The 9,541-nt window shown below is 39.7% G+C and overlaps 1 non-coding gene across 1 annotated transcript; it reads left to right on the forward strand.

The window, feature by feature from the left end:
* Positions 1-5,426: 5,426 nt before the first annotated feature.
* On the forward strand, positions 5,427-5,534 carry LOC130954192 (small nucleolar RNA R71). Its single transcript, XR_009076217.1, has one exon. It is a non-coding gene; the product is annotated as a small nucleolar RNA R71 (small nucleolar RNA).
* The last annotated feature ends 4,007 nt before the right edge of the window (positions 5,535-9,541 follow it).

The following is a 9,541-nucleotide window of genomic DNA, read 5'->3' on the forward strand; positions in this document are numbered from 1 at the left end:
AATCTTTTTAAATTCCTCTCAAATCTTTTTAAAATCATCATATCTTCTTTTCAAAATTCAGATTTATCTTTTTCAAATATCTTTCATATCTTTTCAATTTTAAATTACATCTTTTTCCTATCATACATATCTTTTACAAATCATATCTTCTATCCTATCTTCTTCAAAAATTTTCAAAAACCCACCCCCTTCCCTTTAAATCCGTGTTCGGCCTCCCTCCTCTCCTCCACAATTCGAACTTGGCTCTCCCTCTATCCCTCTCTTTTCCTTTCTTTTGCTTGAGGACAAGCAAACTTCTAAGTTTGGTATGTTTATCCATGATCACTGGTGCACTGGTGCGCGAAATTGTGATCACTACAATTTCACACAACTAACCAGCAAGTGCACTGGGTCGTCCAAGTAATACCTTACGTGAGTAAGGGTCGATCCCACGGAGATTGTTGGTATGAAGCAAGCTATGGTCACCTTGTAGATCTCAGTCAGGCAGACTCAAATGGGTATGGTGATGAACGAAAATAACACAAAGGTAAAGATAGAGATACTTATGTATATCATTGGTGTAAGAGCTTCAGACAAGCGTATGAAGATGCCTTCCCTTCCGTCTCTCTGCTTTCCTACTGCCTTCATCCAATTCTTCTTACTCCTTTCCATGGCAAGCTCGTGTAGGGTTTCACTGTTGTCAGCAGCTACCTCCCATCCTCTCAGTGAAAATACGTCCCTGATGCTCTGTCACAGCATAGGCTAATCATCTGTCGGTTCTCGTTCAGGCCGGAATAATATCCATTGATACTTTTGCGTCTGTCACTAACGCCCTAGCCTGCTAGGAGTTTGAAGCATGTCACAGTCATTCAGTCATTGAATCCTACTCAGAATACCACAGACAAGGTTTAGACCTTCCGGATTCTCTTGAATGCCGCCATCAAGTCCTGCCTATACCACGAAGATTCCGATTAAAGAATCCAAGAGACATCACTAGAGCCTTGGTTGCTTGTAGAACAAAAGTGGTTGTCAGTCACCTTGTTCATGAGTGAGAATGATGATGAGTGTCACGGATCATCACATTCATCAAGTTGAAGAAACAAGTGATATATTAGAACAAGAACAAGCGGAATTGAATGGAAGAACAATAGTAATTGCATTAATACTCGAGGTACAGCAGAGCTCCACACCTTAATCTATGGTGTGTAGAAACTCCACCGTTGAAAATACATAAGAACAGGTCTAGGCATGGCCGTGAGGCCAGCCTCCCAATGATCTAAGAACTAGATGTCCAAAGATGATAAATACAATAGCAAAGGTCCATATATAGAGAACTAGTAGCCTAGGGTGTACAGAGATGAGTAAATGACATAAAAAATCCACTTCCGGGCCCACTTGGTGTGTGCTTGGGCTGAGCAATGAAGCATTTCGTGTAGAGACTCTTCTTGGAGTTAAACGCCAGCTTTTATGCCAGTTTGGGCGTTTAACTCCCAATTAGGTGCCAGTTCCGGCGTTTAACGCTGGAATTTCTTGAGGTGACTTTGAACGCCGGTTTGGGCCATCAAATCTTGGAAAAGTATGGACTATCATATATGTGGAAAGCCAGGATGTCTACTTCCAACGCCGTTGAGAGCGCGCCAATTGGGCTTCTGTAGCTCCAGAAAATCCACTCGAGTGCAGGGAGGTCAGAATCCAAACAGCATCTGCAGTTTGAGTCTCTGGATCAGATTTTTGCTCAGGTCCCTCAATTTCAGCCAGAAAATACCTGAAATCACAGAAAAATACACAAACTCATAGTAAAGTCCAGAAAAGTGAATTTTAACTAAAAACTAATAAAAATAATAAAAACTCAACTAAAACTACCAAAAAACATACTAAAAATAATGCCAAAAAGCGTACAAATTATCCGCTCATCACAACACCAAACTTAAATTGTGCTTGTCCTCAAGCAACTGAAAATCCAATAAGATAAAAGAAGAGATATACTATAGACTCCAAATTATCAATGAAACTAAGCTCCAAATTAGAGAGCGGGACTAGAGCTTTTTGCCTCCGAACAGTTTTGGCATCTCACTTTATCCTTGAAATTCAGAATGATTGGCTTCTTTAGGAACTCCGAATCCAGATAGTGTTATTGACTCTCCTAGTTAAGTATGATGATTCTGAACACAGCTACTTATTGAGTCTTGGCCGTGGCCCAAAGCACTCTGTCTTCCAGTTACCACCGGATACATACATGCCACAGACACATAATTGGGTGAACCTTTTCAGATGTGACTCAGCTTTGCTAAAGTCCCCAATTAGAGGTGTCCACGGTCTTAAGCCACACTCTTATTGCCTTGGATCACAACTTTATTTCTTTCTTTTCTTTTTCTCTTTCTCCCCTTTTTTTTCGTTTTTCTCCTTCTTTTTCTCTTTTTTGTTTTTTTTTTTTTTGTATTCACTGCTTTTTCTTGCTTCAAGAATCATTTTTATGATTTTCAGATCCTCAGTAACATGTCTTCTTTTTCATCATTCTTTCAAGAGCCAACAATTTAACATTCATGAATCACAAATTCAAAAGACATATGCACTGTTAAGCTACATTCAGAAACAACAAAAGTATTGTCACCACATCAAACTAATTAAGCTAGTTTTAAAGATGAATTTGAAATCCTGTACTTCTTGTTCTTTTGTGATAAAAAACAGTTTCATTTAAGAAAGGTGATGGATCATTCATAGCTTTAAGGCATAGACACTAAGACACTAATGATCATAAGACACAAACATGGATAAACATAAAGCACTAAAATTCGAAAAAAACAGAAAAATAAAGAACAAGGAGATTAAAGAACGGGTCCACCTTAGTGATGGCGGCTCTTTCTTTCTCTTGAAGATCCTATGAGTGCTTGAGCTCCTCAATGTCTCTTCCTTGTCTTTGTTGCTCCCTCTCATGATCCTTTGATCTTCTCCAATTTCATGGAGGAGGATGGCATGTTCTTGGTGCTCCACCCTTAGGTGTCCCATGTTGGAACTTAATTTTCCTAGGGAGGTGTTAATTGCTCCCAGTAGTCTGTGGAGGAAAGTGCATCCCTCGAGGTATCTCAGGATTTCTTGATGAGAGGGGTCTCTTGTTTGCTCCATCTTCTTCTTAGTGATGGGCTGAGGTCATGCCTTCTCAGTTGAACCGGCTTTGGATGCCATAAATGGTTATGGAAAAACAAAAGCAATGCTTTTACCACACCAAACTTAAAGGTTTGCTCGTCCTCGAGCAAAAGAAGAAAGAAGAGAGTAGAAGAAGAAGAAATGGAGGAGAGGGAGATGGCTTTGTGGTTAGGCCAAAAGGGGAAGAAGTAGTGGTTTGAATTCGGATGGTGAGGTAAGTGGGGTTTTATGGAGGTGAGTGGTGAAGAGAGAGATGGGATTTTATAGTTGAGGGGTTTGTGGGGATCCTGTGGGGTCCACAGATCCTTAGGTGTCAAGGAAAAGTCATCCCTGCACCAAATGGCATCAAAAATCACGTTTTGAGCCAAATCTGGCGTTAAACGCCGGGCTGGTGCCCCTTTCTGGCGTTTAACGCCAGGTTCTTGCCCTTTCCTGGCGTTTAACGCCAGTCTGGTGCCCCTTTCTGGCGTTAAACGCCCAGAATGGTGTCAGACTGGGCGTTAAATGCCCAACTGCTAGCCTCACTGGCGTTTTAAAGCCAGTGAGTTCTTCCTCCAGGGTGTGCTGTTTTTCTTCCTGTTTTTCATTCTGTTTTTGCTTTTTCAATGGATTTTGTGACTTCTTATGATCATCAACCTACAAAAAACATAAAATAACAAAAGAAAATATATAAAATATAGTCATTGGGTTGCCTCCCAACAAGCGCTTCTTTAATGTCATTAGCTTGACAGAGGACTCTCATGGAGCCTCAGAAATGCTCAGAACCGTGTTGGAACCTCCCAACACCAAACTTAGAGTTTGAATGTGGGGGTTCAACACCAAACTTAGAGTTTGGTTGTGGCCTCCCAACACCAAACTTAGAGTTTGACTGTGGGGGCTCTGCTTGGCTCTGTTTTGAGAGAAGCTCTTCATGCTTCCTCTCCATGATGACAGAGGGATATCCTTGAGCCTTAAACCCAAAGGATTCTTCATTCACTTGAATGATTAACTCTCCTCTATCAACATCAATCACAGCCCTTGCTGTGGCTAGGAAGGGTCTGCCATCTCTAGTGAGATTTTTGCAGCTTGCACCTCAAAGATCCCTAATTTCTCCATTACAGAGAGGGGCATGAGGTTTACACTTGACCCTAAGTCACACAAGGCCTTCTTGAAGGTCATGGTGCCTATGGTGCAAGGTATAGAAAACTTCCCAGGATCCTGCCTCTTTTGAGGTAATTTCTGCCTAGACAGGTCATCCAGTTCTTTGGTGAGCAAGGGAAGTTCATCTTCCCAACTCTCATTTCCAAATAACTTGTCATTTAGCTTCATGATTGCTCCAAGATATTTAGCAACTTGCTCTTCAGTGACATACTCATCCTCTTCAGAGGAAGAATACTCATCAGAGCTCATGAAAGGCAGAAGTAAGTCCAATGGAATCTCTATGGTCTCATTTTGAGCCTCAGATTCCCATGGTTCCTCATTGGGGAACTCAGAGGAGATTGGTGCACGCCCATTGAGGTCTTCCTCAGTGGCGTCCACCTCCTTTCTTTCCTCTCCATATTCGGCCATGTTTTTGGCTTTGCACTCTCCTTTTGGATTTTCTTCTGTATTACTTGGGAGAGTACTAGGAGGGAGTTCAGTAACTTTCTTGCTCAGCTGACCCACTTGTCCTTCCAAATTTCTAATGGAGGACCTTGTTTCATTCATGAAACTTTGAGTGGTTTTGATTAGATCAGAGACCATTGTTGCTAAGTCAGAGGTATTCTGCTTAGAACTCTCTGTCTGTTGCTGAGAAGATGATGGAAAAGGCTTGTTATTGCCAAGCTGTTTCTTCCACATTATTATTATTGAAACCTTGTGAGGTCTCTCTGATTCTTCCATGAGAAATTTGGGTGATTTCTCCATGAAGAATTATAGGTGTTTCCATAGGGTTCTCCTAGGTAATTCACCTCTTCCATTGAAGGGTTCTCAGGATCATAAGCTTCTTCCTCAGATGAAGCATCCTTAGTACTGCTTGGTGCATTTTGCATTCCAGACAGACTTTGAGAAATCAAATTGACTTGTTGAGTCAATATCTTATTCTGAGCCAGTATGGCATTCAGAGTATCAATCTCAAGAACTCCTTTCTTCTGACTTGTCCCATTGTTCACAGGATTCCTTTCAGAAGTGTACATGAATTGGTTATTTGCAACCATTTCAATTAGCTCTTGAGCTTCTGTAGGCGTCTTCTTCAAATGAAGAGATCCTCCAGCAGAGCTATCCAAAGACATCTTGGATAGTTCAGAGAGACCATCATAGAAAATGCCTATAATGCTCCATTCAGAAAGCATGTCAGAAGGACATTTTCTGATCAATTGTTTGTATCTTTCCCAAGCTTCATAGAGGGATTCACCATCCTTCTGTCTGAAGGTTTGGACTTCCACTCTAAGCTTACTCAATCTTTGAGGTGGAAAGAACTTTGCCAAGAAGGCATTGACTAGCTTTTCCCAAGAGTCCAGGCTTTCTTTAGGTTGAGAATCCAACCATATTCTAGCTCTGTCTCTTACAGCAAAAGGGAATAGCATCAGTCTGTAGACCTCAGGGTCAACCCCATTAGTCTTGACTGTGTCACAGATTTGCAAGAATTCAGCTAAGAACTGATGAGGATCTTCCATTGAAAGTCCATGGAACTTGCAATTCTGTTGCATTAGAGAAACTAATTGAGGCTTAAGCTCAAAGTTGTTTGCTCCAATGGCAGGGATAGAGATGCTTCTCCCATAGAAATCAGGAGTAGGTGCAGTGAAGTCACCCAGCACCTTCCTTGCATTGTTGGCATTGTTGTTGTTTTCGGCTGCCATGTGTTCTTCTTCTTTGAAGAATTCGGTCAGGTCCTCTAAAGAGAGTTGTGCCTTGGCTTCTCTCAGCTTTCGCTTCAAGGTTCTCTCAGGTTCAGGGTCAGCTTCAACAAGAATGCTTTTGTCTTTGTTCCTGCTCATATGAAAGAGAAGAGAACAAGAAAATGTGGAATCCTCTATGTTACAGTATAGAGATTCCTTGAGGTGTCAGAGGAAAAGAAAAGTAGAAGACAGAAGTAGAAAATTCGAACTTATCAAAGAAGATGGAGTTCGAATTTTGTATTAAGGAATAGTGTTAGTCCATAAATAGAAGGATGTGAGAAGAAGGGAAGTAATTTTCGAAAATTAAGTAAAAGATTTTGAAAACATTTTGAAAAACATTTAATTGATTTTCGAAAATAAGAGTGGAAAAGAAATCAAGTGATTTTTGAAAAAGATTTTTTTTTAATTAGAAATCAAAAAGATTTGATTGAAAACTATTTTGAAAAAGATGTGGTTAAGAAGATATGATTGGTTTTAAAAAGATGTGATTGAGAAGATATGATTTGAAAACAATTTTAAAAAGATATGATTTGAAAACAATTTTAAAAAGATTTGATTTTAAAAATTAATGACTTGCCTAACAAGAAAAGATATGATTCAAACATAAAACCTTTCTCAACAGAAAAGGCAAAAAAATGTTCAATCAAATCATTAATTTGTTAGTAAGTATCTTTGAAAAAGGAAAGAAATTGATTTTGAAAGCCTTTGATTGAAAGGATATGATTTGAAAAAGATTTGATTTTGAAAAACTTTGAAAACTTGAAAAAAAATTGATTTGAAAACAAAATCTTCCCCCTTTGCCATCCTGGCGTTAAACGCCCAGAATGGTGCACATTCTGGCGTTTAACGCCCAAACCTATACCTTTTTGGGCGTTAAACGCCCAACCAGGCACCCTGGCTGGCGTTTAAACGCCAGTCTGTCTTCTTCACTGGGCATTTTTGAATGCCCAGCTTTTTCTGTGTGATTCCTCTGCAGTATGTTCTGAATCTTTAATTCTCTGTATTATTGACTTGAAAAGACACAAATTAAAAATATTTTTGGATTTTTAATAATAAGGAAAAATCAAAATGCAACAAGAATCAAATAACAATGCATGCAAGATACCAAACTTAGTAGTTTGTATACTACTGACACTAATGAGAATGCATATGAGACACACAAAACACTCAAGTCAAGAGAATTTAAAGATTAGAGTAAGAAATCATCAATAACATCTTGAAGATCCTTAAGACACATGAATGAATGCATGCAATTGACACCAAACTTAAAATGAGACACTAGACTCAAACAAGAAATTTTTGGATTTTATGATTTTGTAATTTTTTTGTGTTTTTTTTTTTTTGAATTTTTCAAAAATTAGAAAAGAAAATAAAGGTATCAAAATTCTTAATGAGAATTCCAGGAATCATGCAATGTTAGTCTAAAGCTTTAGACTAAAGGAATTAGACATAGCTAGCTTGGCTTCAGCAGGACATTGCATTCAAGAGCTAAATTGATAAGAATCAATCAGCTTTGGTGATGATAAGAACATCACCTTGAAACACTAGAATTCATTCTTAAGAACTTTGAAGAAAAATACCTAATCTAAGCAACAAGATGAACCGTCAGTTGTCCATACACAAAACAATCCCCGGCAACGGCGCCAAAAACTTGGTGCGCGAAATTGTGATCACTACAATTTCACACAACTAACCAGCAAGTGCACTGGGTCGTCCAAGTAATACCTTACGTGAGTAAGGGTCGATCCCACGGAGATTGTTGGTATGAAGCAAGCTATGGTCACCTTGTAGATCTCAGTCAGGCAGACTCAAATGGGTATGGTGATGAACGAAAATAACACAAAGGTAAAGATAGAGATACTTATGTATATCATTGGTGTAAGAGCTTCAGACAAGCGTATGAAGATGCCTTCCCTTCCGTCTCTCTGCTTTCCTACTGCCTACATCCAATTCTTCTTACTCCTTTCCATGGCAAGCTCGTGTAGGGTTTCACTGTTGTCAGCAGCTACCTCCCATCCTCTCAGTGAAAATACGTCCCTGATGCTCTGTCACAGCATAGGCTAATCATCTGTCGGTTCTCGTTCAGGCCGGAATAATATCCATTGATACTTTTGCGTCTGTCACTAACGCCCTAGCCTGCTAGGAGTTTGAAGCACGTCACAGTCATTCAGTCATTGAATCCTACTCAGAATACCACAGACAAGGTTTAGACCTTCCGGATTCTCTTGAATGCCGCCATCAAGTCCTGCCTATACCACGAAGATTCCGATTAAAGAATCCAAGAGACATTCACTAGAGCCTTGGTTGCTTGTAGAACAAAAGTGGTTGTCAGTCACCTTGTTCATGAGTGAGAATGATGATGAGTGTCACGGATCATCACATTCATCAAGTTGAAGAACAAGTGATATCTTAGAACAAGAACAAGCGGAATTGAATGGAAGAACAATAGTAATTGCATTAATACTCGAGGTACAGCAGAGCTCCACACCTTAATCTATGGTGTGTAGAAACTCCACCATTGAAAATACATAAGAACAGGGTCTAGGCATGGCCGTGAGGCCAGCCTCCCAATGATCTAAGAACTAGATGTCCAAAGATGATAAATACAATAGCAAAAGGTCCTATATATAGAGAACTAGTAGCCTAGGGTGTACAGAGATGAGTAAATGACATAAAAATCCACTTCCGGGCCCACTTGGTGTGTGCTTGGGCTGAGCAATGAAGCATTTTCGTGTAGAGACTCTTCTTGGAGTTAAACGCCAGTTTTTATGCCAGTTTGGGCGTTTAACTCCCAATTAGGTGCCAGTTCCGGCGTTTAACGCTGGAATTTCTTGAGGTGACTTTGAACGCCGGTTTAGGCCATCAAATCTTGGGCAAAGTATGGACTATCATATATTGCTGGAAAGCCCAGGATGTCTACTTTCCAACGCCGTTGAGAGCGCGCCAATTGGGCTTCTGTAGCTCCAGAAAATCCACTTCGAGTGCAGGGAGGTCAGAATCCAACAGCATCTGCAGTCCTTTTGAGTCTCTGGATCAGATTTTTGCTCAGGTCCCTCAATTTCAGCCAGAAAATACCTGAAATCACAGAAAAACACACAAACTCATAGTAAAGTCCAGAAAAGTGAATTTTAACTAAAAACTAATAAAAATATAATAAAAACTCAACTAAAACTACCAAAAACATACTAAAAACAATGCCAAAAAGCGTACAAATTATCCGCTCATCATGCACGAAATTGTGATCTCTATCAATGGCATTCAACTTGGTATGCGCATCTACTAACTCAGCACTTTCTTTACAACTTTGCACAACTAACCAACAAGTGCACTAGGTCGTCCAGGTAATAAACCTTACGTGAGTAAGGGTCGAGCCCACGGAGATTGTTGGTATGAAACAAGGTATGGTCATCTTGTAAATCTCAGTTAGGCGGATTTAAATGATTATATTGGTTTTCGAAAATAATAATAAATAAAACATAAAATAAAGATAAAGATACTTATGTAGATCATTGGTGGGAATTTTAGATAGGCGTATAAAGATTCTGTGCTCCTTCTGAATCTCT

The sequence above is a fragment of the Arachis stenosperma genome, chromosome 1 (assembly GCF_014773155.1).
Source record: "Arachis stenosperma cultivar V10309 chromosome 1, arast.V10309.gnm1.PFL2, whole genome shotgun sequence".
NCBI classification, from domain to species: Eukaryota; Viridiplantae; Streptophyta; class Magnoliopsida; order Fabales; family Fabaceae; genus Arachis; species Arachis stenosperma.